A 22,630-nucleotide genomic window follows, 5' to 3' on the forward strand; every position below is an offset into this window, starting at 1 on the left:
CACATGCAAGAGAAACTGCTACTACTTATCAAGCCATAGTCAGTGTCAACAAAGCTTTTGGGGGAAAACAGAAAATTCATTCACCGCTGCTTTTGCGAACCTCCAACCAAAGACTGAGTGTTGCACTAAAAAAACTCTGCTCACACTCGTATACACACACACACATGCAAATGCACACACACACACACAGAGTGAGAGAAAGGAGGGTAAAAATGGACTTCTTTAAAGGGAGTGTTATCCCCCCCTTTTTTTTCTCTCGCTCTCTCTCTCTTTCTAGCTCAACTTGAGTAGCCTACCAGAGAAGTGTGTGCGTGCGTGTGTGTGTGTGTGTGTGTGTGTGTGTGTGTGTGCGTGTGTGTGTATGTGTTGGAATGGGATCACGCTGTTCCCTAAAAAAAGTATCCACTCCTTTTGATCCCTTCACTCCAGTTTACAGTGGTCAGCTCGCTTTACACACTTTGGCCCCCTTTTTTTAGCTTGTGGAAAAACAACCCTAAAAACTCTCTCTCTCACACACACACACACATATACACACTGTATATTTATATATACAGGCTACACACACACTGTCACACATATGCCCCCCCCCCCCCCTCCCTCCCACCCACCCCCCCTTCCACACACACACACACACACACACACACACACACACACCTCCACTCTTCCCTTTAAGTGCAGAGCCATGCAGCACATGTCAACACCCCGCACACACACACACACACATCTGCCAGACCTGCATACAGCCGTGAAAGCCCCCATAAAGTCACCTTAGGATCCTTCTGTGTTCCAGACGAGCCCCTTCTTCACACTCTTCCTCTCCTCTGTCAGACTTCTCTCTCTCTCTCTCTCTCTCTCTCCTCCTCCTTCCTTCCTTCCTTCCGTGCGTCCGTCCGTCCGTCCTTCCTCTCTCTCTCTCTCTCTCTTTCTCTCTCTCTCTCCCCCTTCTCTCTTCTTCGTCTCGGCGCTCGGTCAGTTCCCAGCGTTTTTCCCGAGCCCCTCCATATCCGCCGCCCCGCCAAGTCGTTTCTACCACCCGAGCGAGCGAGCGCGTACGTACCTACACACGCACACACGCACGCACACACACACGCACACACACGAGCCGCTGCGTTCCTATAGTCACTCTCTCTCTCTCTCTATCCTCTCTCTCTCTCTCTCTCTCTCTCTCTCTCTCTCTCTCGCTCTCTCTCTCTGTCGGAGAAGAGCTCGGTGTGAGTGTGCGTATGTGTGCGTATGCGCGCACGCAAATGTGTGTGTTGGTTGGGTTCTGTGCTCCGTCTTGCCCCGCCAGCAGCAGAGGACTTCCCCCGGCGCCCGCGCTGCGTCCTAGCGCGAGTTGGCTTCACTGAAAGAATGCTATTGTGTACGGAAGGTGATGCCAAAGATCGTCTATGACTTTGACAGGACGATTCACTCATCCTCTGACTATTAGTGCATCTTTAAAAATTTAGCCTAGATGCATGTCTAACCATGTTTATAAAAATATAAAAAATAAAAAATGCAAAATATTTACTTTGGAATTGCGTGTTATTATTGTGTTTTTGGGTGCAGGGAAACTGTAGATAGGGAAGCACATGACCATGAACATAATTTCAAAATGCATTAAGATAGAAATCTGCAAAGTAAATAAATCTGCTTTGCTATGTATTGTTTTTTAACTGAGAAACAGAGAAATAATTATGCGAAAATGCATCATCCCGAGGCTCATTTAAACCCATCCAAAGGTAAAAATGTGTGTGTGTGTGTGTGTGTGTGTGTGTGTGTGTGTGTGTGTGTGTGTGTGTGTGTGTGGAGGGGTTTTGTCAGCAAGTTGTTTTGAGTCTGTACCCGAGTGGTCGCTATGGCAACAGCAGGGCAGAGGCAGAGAGCCAAACAAGGGTGTAGGAGCCATAATAGATGGAGGATGGAGGGGACGTGTCCTCTGCACATTATCGAGCCTGAGCTCTATATGACCTATTTGTTCACATCGTAAAATCATATTTTCGTATTGTCTGTGCAGCAGCCAAAAGTCCGGTCTAGTAGTGTTTACATCCGCTCCCTTTATAGTGTGTTTGTGTGCGTGTGTAAAAATCCCTGCCAGGTTACCCCCCCCCCCCCCCCCCCGTACACACACACACACACACACACACACACACACACACACACACACACACACACACACACCTCCCAATCCACTTCCCATCGTGTGTGAGTCCAAAAGAGGAGAATACTTATGTGAGGTTTTTTTTTTTGCATACCGAGTGAGACGTCCTCCTCAACATATTCAATCTTCGGTGCCGCTACATTCTTCCTCATCTCCCCTACCCCTCCCTCTCTCTCTCTCCCTCCCGTCCTCCCCCAGAGCGTCATCAGGTTGCCATAGCAACGGCCCGCCTATGGGAGACAGAGATCAGATCATTATGGACCATGGGATCCAGAAACTGAAGGACATGATTTTTTTTTTTTTTTTTTTTTTTTTCTGTGAACACAGGAAGTGGGAACCCTTAACAGGAAAGGTTGAACTCACTCTTAGTTAAACAGCCAGAGCAGCATTGTGAGGCTTTGTGGACACAAGTTTTGCTGAGTGGTGTTTGGGGGTAAAAAAAAAAAAAGGAGCTCTGCTGATCCAATTAAGCCCTTCCCAGCGTAGTGCTACAAAAAATACACCAAATTTGATTAGAAATGCAAAGTGCGCTGCTTTGAGATGTAAACATTTTGCCTCGGGAAACAGTTAACCAGAACTTGCTCGCACACTTCTGAATTAATGGATCTGACAGACGTGGCAGTGATCGGCCTACTGAAAGCCCACAGTCAGGAAATCCAAATGTGCTCTCATTTTATTTATGGGTGGGGAAATCAAAGCGGGAAAAGTGCTTGTTCAAGTTGAGAGATGGAAGCATAAAATACACCAAGGAAACAGTTTTGTTTGATAAAGATCAAAGAGAATTGTTGGGAGAATGAAGTGTGTTTACGAGTCCTCGAATCCAGGCTGTTTCTCCCTGCCCCTGTTATTAGTGGGAGGTTGTGTGTGTGTGTACGTGTGCTGTAGTGTGTGTTTGTACTGCCAGCCCAGAGGGCTGCATTAAGCTGAAGTGACAGTGGGGATCTTTAAGATGTCTTCCAAAGTTTGCTATTGAGGGAGATCTTATCTCTGAGCCCCCAAAAAACAGAACAGGAGAGAAGAAGACGAACTCAAGACAACACAGAGAAACAGCGAAAGAACAACAAAGAGTCCGGATGACACGACTGAGCACGTGCGATGACTTCACGGTCAACAAGTGGCAACAAAAAATATAATTGGCTTTATCTGCACAAGAAAATCAAGTTCAAATTTCTGCTAGGAACAGGACCCGTATAGTAAACTGGTATGTTTTAAGTGTGAAAACAACATTATTAAGTGTGAAATTAGTGTATCAGGATGTCGAATGTTAACACAAACACTGTGAGTAATCCAGTGTGTTTGATTGTAGAGTTTACACATATTTCATGTCCCAATAATGACCCCAGCTTTGCATGAATCTGACACTGCTCAGCTTTAGTTTGAAGGTTTCCACGGTAACCTTTTTGTAGATGGGACGCTTCTGGCATGTTATTTATTAGTAAAATATTATTACTGAAATTCTGGACACGCTCACTTTGGATTTTTATCTCCAAATAAATGGTTTACATCATCTCCAGCATGTGTTTCTTTCACTTTTGTTGTAGCGATGTTCCCAGGTCTCCACAAGATTATAATAACTGATAAAAATGATGGCCAATGATAAAGTTTGTGTGTAAAACAAGCGTGTGTCACACAAGTAAGTGCTTTCTATGGCACTGATGTCCTGACAATAATACTAGATTGAAATGACAATGAAGGTTTTTGTGTTCCCGTTATGTCAGCAGGATCCAGATGGACTTTACACGCTAAAACAAATAAACTGCAGTGGTCATTCTGGTAGGATTAAGAGTTGGAGATTAAGGCTTATGGTAACGGGGTGAAATGGGGTAAAAACGCTGAATGCACCACTCGCATGCAAACGTACAATATGCACTTTAATATGCACACACGCATATATATACACACACACACACACACACACACACACACACGCAGACAGCCCACAGACAGTAGGCGGCCTGGGAGGCATCCATCCATTCATGATCCTTCATTCTTTAAATGGGGCTGCCATCTTGGCCTGTCTAGCCAGAGGCCTCAGTTGGGCAAGAGGGGTGGGTCAGCAATCATGTGTGTGACAGGAAACAGGCAGGCGTATTGGCTGTCAATCACACAGCCTCTTTATTTTCCTCCCTCCGTTCCGTCTCTCCATGTGTGTGTTTCTCCGCTTTTCACTGTCTCGTCTCGTCTCTCCCTCAAGTCTGACAAGCAAAAGATTTTCACTTACTTCAGAGAGGTAAAATAAGTGAGAGGGAGGTGTAAGAGTCTCCCTGTCTCCTTTTTTACCATTCACTCCCTCTCTCTCTCACACACACACACACACACACACACGTACACGTACACACACACAATCTCCGTCTCACATGTCTGAAAGAGAGCTAGCAGTGGTTTGTCATTGTAACACTTTAGTGGACTGTGTTTCCAAATCATCCCTTACACTTTTTTTTTTTTTTCTGCAGACAGGCAGACACATAACATTCCTCAGAAGACAGGCCGAGTCGAGAGACAGAGAGAGAGAGTGAGAGAGAGAGGAAGTTGAGTTCTGTGTGTGTCTCTCTCTCTCTCTCTCTCTTTCCAAATGCAGCTGAGTGCTCCACACGGATCGATAGTAATCCTCGGTGGGAGCCGTTTATTTTGGAATGTGTGTGAGGCCCAGTGGGTGACAGAATCCACATTCACACTCACACATGCGTGCAACATTATAAATCTCGTTGCAGCTGGAGTCGGTGATGCGCTCGCACACATAAGCACAACACACGCGCTGGTGCAGACAAACTGACACACAAACCCACGCACGCCGACAAGTACACACTCAACACGCTCAGGGTCTGACAAGCAAAGCCTCCTGTTGGGCTGGGCTCTCTTCTCTCCTCCACTGAGCAGAACTCACAAGGCTCCAGGCTGGAGGAGGGGACCCAGTGTGTCTCAACACCGTCCCCTGCCAAGGTCTCTGTTTCTGGGGATGGCAGCTCTCAGCAGCTGGCTAGGCTGGAGCTCTCTGAATGCTGACTCCAAGCTGCTGGCTGTCTAGTCCTGCCAGGAATTTATAATTCTACAATCACAGAGGAACTTTTTTCCCTCACCAGTATAAGAAGGGATTCAATTTTTTTTTTTTAATATAATTCAGACACAGTCCAAGGGCTTGGTCACACCAGCAAATTTTGCTGCAAAATCAGTTCTTTTCAACGAGGGGAAAGTAAATCTAATCTTTAGTGTCAAGGTCAAGTTAAACTTTGACACGCAAATTTTCGTTGTTGAGCATGCAGTCTTGACAATGCTGACCTTTGAGGGAAAGAAGAACAAGATAGTCTGCTGTGATGCATCATCCACTTTTATTAACCTCAGGTTTACAAACTGCGCCACAGAGGAGGAATGGTTTGCAGGCAGTTATGAGACAAGAGTCATTGCTACAAATGCGCCTCATGAATAAATTCTGTTAACTTATTGTCCCAGTAACAACCAAGCTAAAATGCTCGCCTACAGGAAGCAATGTATTTTTTTCCCAGGATAGCAAAGTCATGACCTGACCTCCTCCTATTCTGATTGGCTTACCCTGATCCAATCATAGTAAACAAACGTTGTTGACGTCAAACCCTTTAATGACCACACAAGGAAGGTCTAAAATTTGCTGTAGCTACATTAACTAAAAAGATGCATTGATATGTGGTTTAGTTATCTTCTTTGGTCACTGCCTTTTCAAAGGTGATAAGGGAAAATACTCGCTCATATTTACTTGGCTTGCATGCATGAAATTGCACTGTGTGTTTACAACGCTTCCGCTACTCTGCTTATAGGAAATGATAACATTTTTAATTTTCATAATTCATTTTTAATGAGTGCATTATGGTCAGTCTATGGGTTATGGGCTACAGCAGCCAGTGTATTCCAAACACTTTAAATAAAGTCATGACTGCTTGTACATACTAGAATGTGATGTACCTTTTTATATTATTCTGATAAAATCCTCAAAAAAAAAACAAAAAAAACTGGGTTAAAGCCAAGAATTTTTTGGACAAATCTTGTTAAAACATAATGAAAGATTCATGAGAATCAATCAAGGGTGAAATTCACGTTGATAAAAACAGGGTCGATACAGTTTTTTACATTTACAGTGAACTTTAATTCAGCTTATTGTAACAGCAAGAGTGACATTTGAATTGAAAAATGAATCAGAGGAAACAAAACAAAACAAATGATATAGAGTGACAAGAAAAAGTGTCAAATATGTGAAACTCATATATATCTGTGCAATAAGTAAAAGAAATGCACAGTTATACAGTCTGCAAAGAGTAATGAAAGATGTCTGAAACGATCTGCAATAAAAGGCAAATTTGCACCCGTATTCCCGACATGACTAAAACAAACAGATATAAAACTTTATGCTTAGTAAAGTTGCAGTTAAAATAAGTGGAGAAGACAGTGGAGAAAATGTATCACAACTCAACTGAGTTTATATCTGAGTAGATTTTAAACATATTTTAAGCTTGGTTTCAAAAATGTTGTGTGAAGCACAGTTCCTTATTTCCATAGATAGAATATTCCAAATGTAATTGTAATAAACTTCAATGACTGCACGCTTGTTAAAGGATGGTTTCGCAATTTTTCAAGTCTGTCTCAAAACAATAGTCTGTTGTGTTGATGCCATTGTTTCTAAGGCAACAACAGTACTTTCAATCAACCATAAATTTACTGTTTATCATGTGTGGTTAACAAATAAAGTACATCTCTTGTCTCCAAGTTCAACACAGAACATATATTCAAATTAGTATTTAAATAAGCTGTAACTCCTTTAGCCCTCAGTTACAAATCATCAAGTCCTTTCGCACATGCCATGTTTTTGATGACTTTGTGTATTATATTAAAGCTCATATGATTGTCTTTACCATATATGGACCATCCATCAACCTGATGTACAACACATCACTCTGCAGGCGTCTTGAGGATGAGGTGCACTGGGTGTGAGTGTCCAACCTCTGGGGAGGGTGGGGGCTTGTTAGTGGGTCCCCCAAAGGCACATGCTCTCCTCCACACAGTGTGCAATGGAATGAGGAGCACTTGGCTTTCTTCCAGTTCCTCCATAGGCATGTTCCTTTCTCCACATCTCTCGGGGTCACCCACTACTCAGGACCCTTCTTCCACCCAAAGAAGTTTTCCTTTCCGATAAAGCTGTTGGCTGCACTCCAATTTGTGCAGAGGTTTGCAGGTAGCCCCTCAGACTTTTACAGCCTCTGGCCTTTGTTTGGAGAGACTTTTCCAATCAGGAAAGAGTTGACACCATGGCACTGTCTGTTTTGATGTTTTTGTAAGTCTTCACAAATGAACTGATGGAATGAGTGAAATCAGGGTTGTCCATTTTCTTGGTGATGTCCAGGAAAATGCTGTTCAGCCTTTCCTTGAGGGGCAGTTTACCTTGGAAAATACCCTACCTGCCAAACTAAACGATGTTTTACACATCAAAATCGTATTTTATTCTGAGTGTGGTCGCTTATTTTTATTTTTACCAGAATCTGTCTCCATGAGGGACTCGGTTGCATTTGGATCAGTGATGAATCCATTGGCTCGAGCAAGCTTTCAGCATCAGTGTTTACAGTGAAAGATTTTAAAACACTCAACAAGTCAGCCCTTTGGGGTTACAGCTGTGTGCTTCTCAGTATGTGTGTTTATCAGTCATCTTGGTATAGAGTGGAGATCTGTTCACCAAACCCTTTAATATTTCACCAGAGCTCCTAACAGACTAATGCTTCACAATTCTTACAACAGTGACAGTAATACAGAGATGCAACATCCAAAATGAAGGAAACAGTGTGACTATGCACTCACTGACTTACCTGTGGCGGGACGGTGGTACATTTCACCAGGACAAACTCCTGCGGCTCTCTCAGGCAGAGATGGTTTGTCCAGCACCAATGTCTGAAACCAGTTGTCCAAAATGTCCTTTCCTGTTAGAGGGAAAAATGCACAGTGGTTGAATGTTACCAAAGGGCAATTGTTTATTCTTCTGATCTCACTCTCACACAAACACACACATACACATATTTTATTTATACTATAGTCTTTTTATATATGGAACAATTGAAGGAGTTGGGAGTCAAGAGTTTCACTACTACACGTTGTGTTATACATATAAATAAACTTGAACTTGAAAGGACACTGGGAGGGACTAAGCAATAATGTAAAGAAACTCACCAGAGGCAATTTGATCGTACAGCTTCCATGTGTCTGATGACAAGCCATGAAGGAAGCGCTCATTATGTCCAAACATCCTGGCTACCGCACTTTGATGCTTGCAGTATCCACCCATAATCCCTGCTGGGTATGTGCAGCAGCCGATGGCCATGTCGACATGGTAGGATGCTGCAGCATTTGATGTGCTTGTCACAGTGTAGTTGTCTTCCTGTAACACTGGCGTTACAAAATGAATAGGCAAAGTCCATTTTTGAATGTGTGTTTGAAATATTCATATAACACATACACATACCATTAGACTGGAGATATCCAAACTTCACCCAATACATTTCTTTAACATATCAGGATATCTATTTTATTACATTAGGAACGTCAAACCAATTCTAGTAAAGGGTCTGTATGGATGCAGGTTTACAACAAAGCAGGAGCACACCAGACTCGACTGACTGCGGCCCCTGATCTCAGATACACACACAGTTGATTAGTTGTATCAGGTGTGCTCTTGCTTGGTTGGAACAAAATCCTGAAATCACTCTGGCTCTTTTATGGATCAGTTTGACACCCTTTATTCACATTGTAGATAGTGTTATAATAATTTTAAAATATTTTAACCTGGTGTAAGCTGATGTTTGGCCTCAACTTGCTGAATAGAGGTAAGATTAGACAAGCATGTTGCTTCTTCCCACTCTTTTTCGGACATGAAATGTTTATTTATGTTGCTTATTGAGGGTCTGTTGTATATGTTCATTGTCAATTTTATTGGTTATTTTTGTTTTATTTCTACTTATATATCTTTTTTTAAAAAATTTCTGAAATTAAGATCATTAAAGACTTTAAAACTGCACATCTGCATGCCACAGTGGTGTACCTGTGTCCTCTGTTGCCAACATCTTCTTAAAGACGTTTTCAGCTGTGATGTTGTTGGCCACATTGGTGAGGCGCTGGATGTAGTGTACCTCCATCCTTGTGACCATAAAGTCCACCAATTCTATCACATTTTAGGCCTTCAGTCGGTGCAGGACCTTCTCTTTTACCACCCTCATGGCACCTTCTACATAGTTGTTATGGATCCCTCTGGTGGGCAGTTGTGCCTGCAGGCAGATGGCCCACTCCTCTCGCTTGTTGACTTACCTTCTTGCACAAACTTTGGGAGCTGTGAAGCAATGTGGTCCTCCACCAGTCTGGTATAGCCTCCCGTGAGAGCTGTTGGTGTGGAAGCATGCACCAGACCTTTGAAGGACTTCGGGAGGTGGGCCCTGTGCTGCTCCAGAGCCATCTCCACATGGCCTGAATAAGGTGGAACACACAAAGGTACAATGTGGCTCTGGTTAATGCTCCATGCAGTGCCTGCCTGAGTGCGATGCAGTCGTCAGTCATGGCAACAAGGGGTCCCTCTGGGTGGCCAACCTGTCAGGTGTAAAGACAGTCTATAGCAGCTCCGTGGCAGCTGAAATGGTTGCCTGGGTTTCAGACGTGGTGATAAATACACCCAAAGGCAAACCACCAGCTGAGGAACGGGTGAGGAATAGTAAAAGGCGGTGATTGTGGCGATCGCAATTCCCTGAGGAGACACCATCATCTCACTGCTCTCTTAGCCTGGCATGGACCCTCCTCATCATTGGAGTGCATATGGCAATCACCAACTGATTGTCAGTGGTTTTTGCACATCCTGGCACAGACATCCATTTGTTCCTTGTTGTAATCATCAAGGGTTTGTTCAAGATCAGTTCTACTCCTGCTGCTGTGCCATATGCTTTTTTTGAACAGTTTGTGGTACAGTCTGCAATAAAGAATAAGAATATTTTAGCATTTAAAATTTAACATCTCAACTGAACTTCACAACAATTCCAATAGTTGCTGGGATTTTATCATAGTTTGTTTTAATGAATTGTTTACTCTTACTTGTTTTAAGATAATGCTGGAAATGTCATTCAGTAGCAGATTAAACAAGCGATTGGATTAGTCATTAACCTGTAACAAAACTGCAAATCTGGACAGACTGAATGACCTGCAGCAGCATACACATAGTTGTCCTGTTCCTCCTCTTGTAAATCGTGCTTTAGTATATCGAGTGCCGATGAAGGAGAGTGGCCACTTTCGAATAGCTTTTTCAGCTTTTCAATGGTTTCTCTTGAAACATCCTTCTTTGCCAAGGCTCCAGCACATAAAACACGACGGTTGTGCTCACTGCGTAAGTTAACATTAAGGATGAGTCCCTCTTTCATATGAGGATCTTCAGATCTGAAGTGAATAACAGTAACTTAAGCCAACAACAGCTAAGATAATAAAGCAAATGTTACTAAGACATTCGTTTAACCATATTATTGAGTTTGATATCATATCAGTGACACAACTGATGACATGTGCCCACATTCACTTTTTAAAAAATAATTACTATTTTTTATGATAAAGCAATAAAGTTGTCTGTGAGGCAGCTGTTGGGTGTTTCTGAGCGATATACAAATATGTCTTTATAAACGTGAAATGGATTAAAAGTTTGAGATTATATAGGACGGTTGAGCTCATTGCATAAGTTTACATGAAGGAAGAATCCCTCTTTCATGTGAGTTTGTCGGAGATGGTGTTGTAGCCTTTATATTAACCATACCTGATTATTATCTGCTTTCTTTTTTGATACACACAGTAACACAACACAGCAGAATGAGCTCTTTGTTCAATGAAAACAGGCTGCAGAATTATGAGAGAAACGATTATAAGATCGAAAACACATGGTGCTGTGATACTAATGAAAAGAGAATGTGGGAAGATAGAAAGCTTGAAATAGCATTACCCACTTATTTCTTAGAATTTCTGCATGGGTGCCAATAAATTTGACCATGACTGTAAATACTGTTGTTGTTGTCTCAGTTGTATTAACCTGTTACTTCCAAAGATTGTCCTTGACCTTGACCTCTGTTCTCCAAATTCTGGCAGCCTTTTCAAGATCAGGAACATAGTAGCAGGGCAAGAAGTGTTCTTGTTCATTGTCCTGCTCAAGTACCCAAAGATGTTATATTGGCACCTGTATTCCACCTGTGAAATGTAAAAGCAAACGTTAGTCAAGCATACTAAATGAAGACAACAATTGTAAACATAAAGACATGAATACAAACTCTTAGATCTTTACCTCTCCTATGCTTTTGGAAGTTCATTCTTCGCATAGGAAATAACTGCTTTCCTGACATCCTCATTAGAGGTTAAAGTGAAAGTTACATGGAGTAATTATAAGGGTGAGTGGAGAGTTGAGTGGGTAATACTCACTCAATACTTGTTGTAGCGCCCAGCGATAGGGTAGGTTTTGGACGTTCGCCATGTGAAGTCTGAGGAGCTCTGGAAGTCTTCAAGCCAACTCTTTGCCTCTTCCTCACTAAACAGCTTCAATTTTATGGCTTCCCTGAATTGATGTCTCACTGTCACACAGTGTAGTTGTACTGCTCTGGTGATAGTTTCTGTCAAAATAGGACCCTGACTTCAAAGAATGCCTACCTGTCCATCACAGCGAGCTATCATAGCACTATAACCAAGGCTTGAACCTCACAATATCATTGTCTGTCCAACATTATTTTTGCTAGCTGTCTAATTCGCTAACGCTACATCTCCCAAACTGTAAATAGATAGATAGATAGATAGATAGATAGATAGATAGATAGATAGATAGATAATGTTAGATGACGCTAAGCAGCTTATTTTGACATTTCACAAATAGCTAGCAGGCTGGCTAACTAGCACACATAGACAGTAGGTCCTGACCTCCAAAACCATTAGCGATTGTTCCTGTTTGTTGCTTTCCTACATGTCCTGCACCACATGTCACACATAATAATAATAATAATAATAATAATAATAATAATAATAATAATAATAATAATAATAACAATAATACTAAATAAACAACTGACAGTTTCACTGCATCTTGACTATGAATGAAAGGCCTTCCTTGTGTGGTCATTAAAGGGTTTGACGTTGGTTCGCAATAATTGGATCAGGGTATGCCAATCAGAGCAGAGTGAGGCAGGTCATGACTTCGCCATCCTGGGAAAAAATATTGCTTACAGCATGCTAGAACAGATAGCTGTTCGCCAGCTAGTGAAGAGAGGTTTATTCCCCCCTTTTCAATAGCACTTTTGAATATAATGATGTCCACACCTGAGAACAAAATGCCAGGAGTAAATGGCACATTAGTGAGGAAATAGAAGCTTGGGGAAAAAATTGTGACTGACAAGTGTTAGCAAGCTGAGAACTTGCCATAGATCTCCAAATCTCTGACTGCCTGTTTTGCGAGGAAGCATGGATGAACTTCACTGTGCCACTTTCTGGTGTAACTAAGCCTGAATAAGGTAATCTAAGCAGTGCCAAGTTACTGAGAATATAACTTTGACCATGCTGCTCCATTGGCACTTTCACTAATTAACACCCATTTCCTGAACATAATTTAAGAAATCAGTGCAAATAGCTTTTTTAAATTTTCATGCTGCGAATGATGTGTTTTGGGGTCCAATAATCACAGCGAAAGCTCAGGAGGGTTTGTTTGCCAGCACGCTGAGAGGGCTTGTCTAGGCTTGCTGTTGGACTTTTTTGGGGATCAGTTTGGATCCCCTCAGAGGTGGCCAGGCGGGCCAACACACACATACACACACACACACACACACACACACACCTGTGTTTCGCCTGAGAGCATTGCATTATCTGAGGCAATCTAGCAGCACCTTGAATCCTGCTGCCATTTCTGCGGGGCAAAGGGAGAGAAGAAAAAATGACTAAAAGCAGGGAAGGGAACATAAAAGTTGAAAAGCGGTAATTTTCAACATGAATTGCAAAGTATGGAATGACACGCTGCAGTAAACACTGATTAGGAAATTGATCTTTGTTAATATCAGTCCATTTATTTCATGGTTTTAAAATGAACAAGCATTTGGATTTAAATTGAGGTCCATACTGGATATTATTTGAAGCTCATTTTAAGATCTACTGTGATAAAATATTACATCATTACACGGGCGACGCAACACTGTCTAGTCAATATCCGATTTTATACACAAGGTCTATTTTAGACTCATTGAGTCTAACCTTAGTCAGATATAGAACCTTTCCATTATCAGATGATATCTCTAACCACTGAGTGCCCTTTAAAAAGCCAAGGAAGGATAGAATAAGGCAGTAGGGCCATATGCTATACAGTATGTAGCTCTACAGGCACATGGGACCTGACCATTCAACTATCTCTGGGCTTTGCAGCAGTCAGCAATACAGATATATCCTCAGCAATACACCCTTATCCTCAGCAATACAGCCAGCTCAATAGTGTACCTCCTTCAATGCAGCATAATCACCTCTTGTGACAACATCCCTCGCTCCTCAGGAGTCTATCTACTTCCTCAAATACCCTCACACCATAAGATAAAGACATTAGAGACTCTGGGATTTGGAGAGAGTTAAGCATTGGGTCTATAGTCTGTGATGTACGGTGATACAGACCTGGAACGCCTAGGAAGTTTGGGATCTCTCTAAGAGATAGCATCAAATGAACACAGCAGAGCAGTGTGGGGCAGACTGGAGCAAAGCTCAGCATGTTGCTGAGCTGGTTAGAAGGGTTTCTGTTGTTTGCAGCCGAGCTACCGCGGTGCAAAAAAGGAAAAGCATTTTAAAACAAAAAGACAATGGGGAGCGAATCATCTGCGAGACTCCATGTGGGACTGTTGAGAATGATAGTGCGTGTTTGCTGGGAATAAACGGCTGTGAATAACTTTCACAATGAGACACTCAGTCGGATTAGCATAGCATTGTAATAAAAGGTCAGTAAGAAATTACTTTATGCCATATGTCTTCTCTGTGAATCTTTTTCCTCTTCACTGTTGTGTCGCCTCTCACACTCTCCAATCCTTCTCCTCTCTTTCTCCTCCCTCACTCTCCCTCTGCCTCACTCGCTGTCCCTGGGTGGGATGAGTCATCGAAGAGAGAGAAGAAAAGAAAGGAGAGGAGGTGTACTCGTGTGTACTGTATATGTGTGTGTGTGTGTGTGTGTTTGCGCGCATGTGTTGTGTCATTCCTCCTGAGGTGCTGTGCCCTTCACACTCCTTCTCAGCTTCATGTCAACCTTGCTGCTAGAGTGCAGACATACACACCAAAGGTATGCACACACATATACACACAACTTTACTCTGATAGCCCCATATGCCATGATATACATAAAGTCTCACTCCACAAAGGTATCTTTTTGTGTAAAACTGTAATTTGGTGAAAATACAGGTGATTACATTGTGTTAAATCTTACTATTGTGTAAATATATTTCATATGATAGGATAAAACCACCTACATTATGACCACCTACATGTGTTCCCTGCAGACAATGAACTCACCCACAAGGATTTTACAGTTGCTTTTCCCTAACAAAGACACAGCAAAAACAACTATTTTTCAAATAATTTCAACATTAAAAGATCTCAAATATAAAGTGAGATCATTTCATATATTCTATTTTATTTGAAAGTAACTTGTTAAATCAACTATATGTAGAAATTAAAGGTAACCTGTAGAATTTTCATGCAAACAAAGTTAGAGTTACATTAAAAGTTTTTGACTAAGACAAATTGTGTGTTCCCTTGTGGCCTTACAGACAATAATTTTCTTCCTCATAAAATACTTGCATTTTGGTTAAAAAAAAAAATCCTACATTGTTAGCATCCATGTTCGCTAGCTTGCGGTCTTTTTTTTCTTTATCCTTGTTACATTTCTTGGTGCATTATCGACAGCAATAAGTGTAATGGCGCAAAACCTTTGGTAGGAATTTGAATTGTTTCACATGTGTGTATATTTGCATCCGTGCATTATACACAGTACAACAAAACTGGAACCCTGTAAAAACGTATCTCCACAGTGCTGTTAGTGGTGAAAAAGTACCTCTAAGCGGTGTGCATTACTGTGAACTATAGTGGGCCTTTTGTGCTACCACTAGGGGGTGCAAAAGTAATAAATTAAAAAATTCTACACATAGTGGCTTTAACATAAAGGGAAAAAAATTAAAACAGAAAATGTATAATGCTGTTGAATAAAATGACATGTCAAGATGTTTAATTGAAGCTACTCATCTCGTAATACAAGTCATTTTATCGCGTAAGACTAATGGGAGATTATTTGGCGCCTACAGAGCAGACAAGGACATAAAGTACCTAAAATATGCAGCAGTCAGGAGGGCCAATACATCTTTGTCACTTTGTTGTCCACTTTTGACAAACTGGCCGAGATGAAATTTATCTGTCCTGTCACTGTGGCAAGTGATGGATTAGTGGTGATATTTTCAAAATGACAAAGGTGCATGAAGCTGTGATAATTTAACATTCAAATACATTTCCTGGAGAAGATCTCTGAGCTAGCTGTAGGCAAGAGTGTCCGAATGTAATACCTTCAAAGAAGAAAAATGACCAAATAAGTTGTACTTAAAAATATCTGTAAGCCATGTAAACTCACAAGGTTTTTGGGTGAGGAGTTGAAGGACACCTTTACGCCACAAAGCAACTCACGATGGAAATGAAGGAACAACCCGTAAAAAAAGTGAAAATCTGCACAGAACAGCAGCTCACGAGACAAAAAATAAAGTAAATCTTAAAAGGTTTGTGTCACATTTTCACATTTGAAATTGTCAAATTGTATATTTATATGTGAAAAAACGCAAATCAATTTTTGTACATGTTAAAAAACATTAATACATTACAGCGTACAGGCTGTGTTAGAAGAGAACATGAGCAATTATTTAATTTTGACTGGAAATACTGAGAACAAACTGCAGGAGTTCAAGCAGCCAATTAAATCAATCCCTAATTAGTTGTGCTACAAGTCAAGTCAGTTTTATTTAGTGCCAAATCACAACAGAAGTTATCTCAGGGCACTTTCCATATAGAGCAGGTCTAGGCTGTACTCTTTACAATATTATTTACAGAGCAAGCACTTGGCAACAGTGGCAAGGAAAAACTCCCTTTTACTCCCCTTCACATGATATGACTTGTTTAAAGTTTGAGTGAGTTTTGTCATTTTTAGAAATAAAAAGTTGTTCCACATCAAAAAGGCCATATGTCTCACTATGAAAAATTACAAAAAAGTTTGTTAAGCATAAAAAATATCATTCATTTACTAGAATATTCAGTGTATCAGCATGTCTCTGACAATAACTGAACAGTTTGAAGTGTGAATAAATGTCAAGCTGAAAGTATGAGCAATGAGATAGAGCCATTTATGATCATGGTAATAAAGAATATGGGAATAATAATTAGTAGCAGCTTATAGCCTGCCCAATAATATAACAGAATTAAGAAACAAGATACCTAAAATGTAGTAAAAAAAAAACCTGCTGTTGTGACACATTCAAGGATAATGTAATAATTGCTATGTGTTGTTACATTACCCTGCAATTATAACTTCATAATTGAATGCAATTATAAACTGATGATGCATTAATAACACGGACTATTGATGTGACTGCACAGATGGGAAGAATTCAAACTATTACATTATTATGCAACATTATTACCACATCATAATTTCTTTTCCAGATCTTATGAAATAATAATAGAATGGAGTAATGCAATAATGTGATTTTATCAGTTTGTTTTAGGTTTTAGTTGTTCATTATTATTCATTGTAACAGTACAGATTCTAGATTTTTACATTTTTATTACATTTTTAAAAAATGTCATCCAGTATTTATCCTATGAGGTGATATCAACACACACATGAAGAGTGCTCTCTGTATTGTTTGGGTTATATTTTGGCAATATAGACTTGGCCGCTGACCAAACATGAGAAATATCACATGCGTCATCAACCAAGAATGCTGTCTGATGACTTATGCACCCTCCTTTCATTTGAAGCATGTTTATTTCATGCAGTGTCAATGTTTCCTGTGCAGCTGTGGCTCTTGGAGGCGAATCAGTCCAAATACTCAATGATAGGCAGTCTGATCTGACTGGACTGCCACAGAGCTGTCCAAAGAGACAGACAGACAGACGGACAGACAGACAGAAAGAGAGAGGGATGGACACTTCAGCACCCCCTCTTTCTCTCTCTCTGTCTCCTTTTCTCTCAGACAGCCAAAGTGGATCCACAGAAAGATATTTGGCTTTCATTTGCAGTGACAGTTCGGCCTCTGCATGTGCGCTTCTGCCAAATGTGCAGCGGAGATGCAGCAGTTTACTCCATTTCAAGTGATACAGACCCAGAAGTGCAATTCACCTCATCACCCCGGAATAAGCAGAGAAACAAATAATAAATGACACATCATAAAAAAAAAAAACTTGCATACATGAACACGCAGGTCATTCATTGAACGTGTGCGCTATCCACAGACACCGGCTGATATTCACACAAGTGAGGTTTTGAATCCCCCCGTTCTGCTTACACACATGGATACACGCACAGCACACACACACACACACACACAAACACACATTAAGCAACGGAGCAGCATGCAGCCCTCCAGAGTGCTATACTGTCATTTCCATAAATACTCTTAAAAGGTGCAGCCAAAACCATGGAAGGGTGCGATTGCCTCTCGGCTAGAAAACGCACAAAAAAGCTTCTCTTTCAAGAGACTGTAGGAGAGGATGACCCACTTAATCGAACAATTTGGAACGCCTGCGTATGTGCGTGCGTTCGTGCGTGCGTGTGTGTGTGTGTGTGTGTGTGTGTAAAAAGGCCTCCCAGTGCCTGGAGACAAACAATAAACAAAACCAACGAGCTTATGGTATTGCAGAGACATGGCGTGATGGCTGTCTTGCAAGAGTTTACGTGTGTATGTGTCTGTGTGTGTGTGTGTGTGTGTGTGTGTGTGCAGAGGAGAAATGTGTATGTGCAAGACATTTATGAGTCACAGCTTTTATAGCTCTATTGACTGTACATGTGCAGGTATGTATGATGGTGGGAACACGGTGCAGGACGCAGCCAGAGGTTTTTATTTTCTTTGAGTTGCATCTGCGTATTTGTGTGTCATTCTCAGAACTGCAGCAGTAATGAAGCCTTCCATCTGCCGTTTGGAGCCGGGTAAAGTGGAGTGGGGATGGGATGGGGGCTGTGTGTGCGCGCCCGTGTGTGTGCAATGGGGGGGTCAATCCCGGTTTAGCCTCTAACTGCCCCTGATATCGCCCATGCCAATTTTTAAAAACGTATTTGCTTATGTTTTTTTCTTCTTTTATACAAGAATTACTTAGCTGAAGAAAGTAATTGTCCATTTTCATTACCGGCTAATGAAAAGCATTAATCTAATGACAAGGCATCATGCTAAGGACATTACTGGATTCCCCCACTCTTTTTATTCTCTCTTATTTTCTTTTTCCTGCTCTTTCCTCCATCGCTCACACTCCCCTCTCTCCCTTCCCAGCCGTTGAGATCCACTTTCATCTCCTTTTATAAAGCCATGAAACATCAAGCAGGGGCATAAATCTAACATGTGATTTCTGTAATGACCAGGAGCTGCAGCATCCTGACTGACAAATGGACGGCAACAGGAGCCCGCCGGATGTAGGACTCAACACAACACATGCAGGGTCAAGGCTGCCTCTGTGTGTTGCATGCGATATCTCTATGGCACTGATGCGTAGTAACACATTGTAACACAACGGAGTCCACTTCAATGTAGCTATAGCTGGCTGTTTTTTTTTATACTTTATTTACAGTTTTCAATTTTACAATAACACTAAGTGGAACACAAACAGAACAAAACAAAAAGGCTGCCAGACAGTTTACAAGATTCAAAAATGCTTACACAATAGTAACATCTCGGGAGCAAGGTTAAGTAACATGAATAAATGAATCAATTTAAACACCACACCCACTCATGTAGCCAGGTAGGTCAAAGTCCCTAAGGATGGGTAATATGACTTTGTGCCAAGAAAGGTGCCCATATTCTCTCAACTCTATTCTGTATATTGGGTTTGTGCAGTCTTTCCATTTGTATGATAGACGACATCTCCTTGAGCCAATGGGCAAAGCTGGGTGGAGTGTTAGACTTCCAGGTCTGGAGAATAAGATTCTTAGCAACCACCATTCCTAGGTACAGAGCAATCTGCGTGCCATACAGCAGCTCAAAGCTCTCTGCAGAGCATCCAAAGATGTTCAGGTCTTGGTTGGGCTGAATGTGTCTGGAATAGGCTTTTGAGAGCCATAAATTGCAGTCCAAAAATTGTATAATCTTGGGCAAAACCAGAAAAGATGTGCTAGTGATCCTTCAGCAGAGCAGAGTCTTATCACATTCAGGAGACACTGATGGGAAGTTATGGTTCAGTTTTGTTTTTGAGTAATGCAATCTATGCAACACCTTGAACTGGATTAACCTGTAATGTGAGTTAATAGAAGAACAATAAACCTGGGACATTACCTCTTCCCAGAACTCTGCTGATATCTCTGAATTCAAGACATTGACCCAGGCTTCCCTAATAAAATCTGAAGAAACTGAAGTAGTAAAGCAATTCCTTTGATACTACTTGAGCAAATTTTAATACTAGCTGCTTGGAATCTGGAGGAAGCGATGAGATTTTCAAGAAAAGGAAGATTGGAAGATTGAACTTTTTACTTAATTGAATAAATGCAAATTGGCCATCAATGTACAGATCTAAAAAAAGTTCTGATACCCTTCTCTCTCCAGACATCTGTCCAGGCTTGAATGATTTTGGCATATGGTAGCACGTATGGAAACATTGGGAGTTTGGTGAGCCACTTTTATCTGATTTAATATTCGAAAAGAATTCTTTAAAGTAAAGTTCTGTTGAATTGACATGTCTTCCAAGGGAGATCTGGAAAACAAAGGAGCAGGAAGTGAAGAATTTTTAACAGCAGAGGCTTCTAGCTGTAGCCATGAAGGGTTCTTCTCAGCCCTGGAGTTAGCTGCCCAGTTGTAGTATGTCAAAATCTGCAGACCAAGACCACCCTTCTTAAGGGGTTTGGCTAGGTGAGCCTTGGGTATCTTGTGTGATTTGTAACCCCATATAAAGGGCAATATGGATGAATTTAAGTATATGGGCAGGTTTTGAAAAAGATAGAAATCTGCGTAGGCTCACCATTCTGATTGGATTTACCTGTCCAATCATGGATGAGGGTAGTATCCTCCAGGACTTGATATTCTCTCTGTGTTTTTCTACTGATTCTGTAAAGTTAAATCTGAAAAGATGCTTTGAGTTCTTGGTCAGTTTAAGCCCCAGATAGGTGAAACAGTCCTTCACTACACACTGGTTTGACATGCTACTCATGCACATGCTCACGGAGTACAAGACATGCCATAGAGGGGCAAATCTCCCAGCTCAGATAGCACTGTATACACATCCAGAGACACAGACTGAATAGAACACTAATGGGATTCAATTTTCTTGGTCCTCCAGAGCCCTGATACAAGCTGTACAGCCTAACACAAATATCACTCACAGAGCACGCAACACAGAGAGCCATTCACAAGAGAAAGGACAATGAATGTGGGCACTTTAAACAGCTCGTCTTCCTACACTCTGTACGATTTCATAGAAACACAAGTTCTGTGGCACAGCAGTGGTGTTCCAGAGAAACCTTGTACCAAAGTCAGTCTGAGAAAAACTTGTTGTTTTGAAGTGCATTTTTAAGTGCAAAATCAGACACAGTAGTAGCCATCGCAATAAATCCCTGCCCTGTATTTGTGCTGTCATTTCAAACACCTGGCTTGAAATTAGAAAGTGTGACCCATCAATGAGAGGTGATTTAGCAAGGAGCAAATCAAAAAGACTTTGACACTTACAGTACATACAGGATCTACTTGATCTGCATTCCTGAACATCAAGTCATAACCCTGTTCTCTAAAAATTACACCCATATGCTAATCTGTACATGTGCAAATGGTTCACATTGACTGCATGTGTGTTAAAATCTTGGCCTATGAACACACCCAACAGACATTTCAACAGGCCTGCGTGCCAATAGAGGCTATACCAACCGGGTGAAGTGGGCAACTGCCACATAGCCCCCAGCTTCGCTGCGTGCCAATTAGTTTATGGTAATTTGATTAACTGATTGATAGCGACTGAAAAATGTAAGTTACTTAAGGCGACTCCTGTGTTAATCTAAACTTGAGGCAGCCTTACCAGAAAAATGGGTAGACTTTTTCAATATTTAACTAAAACCACAGTCTTTCAAAAGTTTTAATGAGAAGATTTAGTTGCCTAAACAATACATGGGACACAGGATGCCAAAGTTCTAGGCATCGTACATCAAACCAACGTGCAATTTGTGAAAAAATCAGAGGGGGGGCTGCTTTTGAAATGTTTTTATTCATGAAAATAAATCAGAACCACAGTGGGTCTATATGGACTATGGAACCTATTGGGCTATTTCTTCCAGCTGTTACAGTAATATTTATAAAATAATTATGAACTTTAATAAAACAATTATGGAACTTGAACTTGACCACTGCATCTGCAGGAATATTTTAATCCATTTCTTAAAAATCGAATCCATCAAGTGGCACAATATTTTCACTTTCAGCGATGTGATGTCAAGTTCATGCCTTGTCCTTTCCTCATGCGGACACATAGGAGATGTAATCATATACAACAAAACAAAATGTTAAATGCTGATTTGCCAGAATTAAATCCCCCAATGCTCCTTTCAGTGCTGTGGATAGCGTCATTTGGTGAGACATGCCAATACACTCTATATTTCTAGCTCTATATTTTTATTTTTGGACTCCACTAGAGTAGCTTTGCATGATTCACAGTTCCTTATTTAACTAATACTGGACCTTTATGTAGCCCCTCAGTTCAGCCTCTGTCTCTTAACAGGCAGTCTTAGCTCCTGTCTCTTAAAGGCCCCTCTCCTGATGAGCCCACTCTGTTCTGATTGGCCAGCTTTCCAGGAGCCTAACGAGGGGCAGCTGTATCAGAGTTATGTTAAGTTACCACTGATGAAAACCCAACATTTCCCGCTTTTGCTGCTTCATATTAAGAGCTTTTAAATGCCTAAATAACAATAATTGTGAAGAATTTACAGGAAATGAAACGTGTTCCTCACCAAATTAGTGAAGCAGCACCAAATTAGCAGCACTAAAAACCGGGCAACACAATAAGATATGGATATATTTGGAGTTCTTTGTTCAGTGGATCAGTTAGAAATAATGCATGGAGGAATAGTTCAAGCAGAAATAGCCAAAGTGATGGTGATGTTTGATGAAGAGTTGCAGATGACCAGCACACCTTCAACAGGTAAACAACTTATTTTACTTTGCAGTGCCGTGTAATGGAAAAACACTCACAGTGTGCCAGCTCGACTCAAGTCATGGCCAATGTTGGCTCAGACTGAAAGTA

The 22,630-nt window shown here is 41.2% G+C and overlaps 1 protein-coding gene and 1 pseudogene across 1 annotated transcript in view; both read right to left on the reverse strand.

The window, feature by feature from the left end:
- Positions 1-1,327, reverse strand: part of ches1 (checkpoint suppressor 1) — a 59,228-nt gene extending 57,901 nt beyond the window's left edge. The window contains exon 1 of the mRNA XM_044376917.1: positions 768-1,327. The gene's annotated coding sequence lies outside the window, so the exon portion shown is untranslated. The remainder of the gene's footprint in view (positions 1-767) is intronic.
- Positions 1,328-10,243: 8,916 nt separating this feature from the next.
- On the reverse strand, positions 10,244-12,085 carry LOC122965650 (annotated as a pseudogene).
- Positions 12,086-22,630: the final 10,545 nt, after the last annotated feature.

This window comes from Thunnus albacares, chromosome 16, assembly GCF_914725855.1.
Source record: "Thunnus albacares chromosome 16, fThuAlb1.1, whole genome shotgun sequence".
Classification (NCBI taxonomy): Eukaryota; Metazoa; Chordata; class Actinopteri; order Scombriformes; family Scombridae; genus Thunnus; species Thunnus albacares.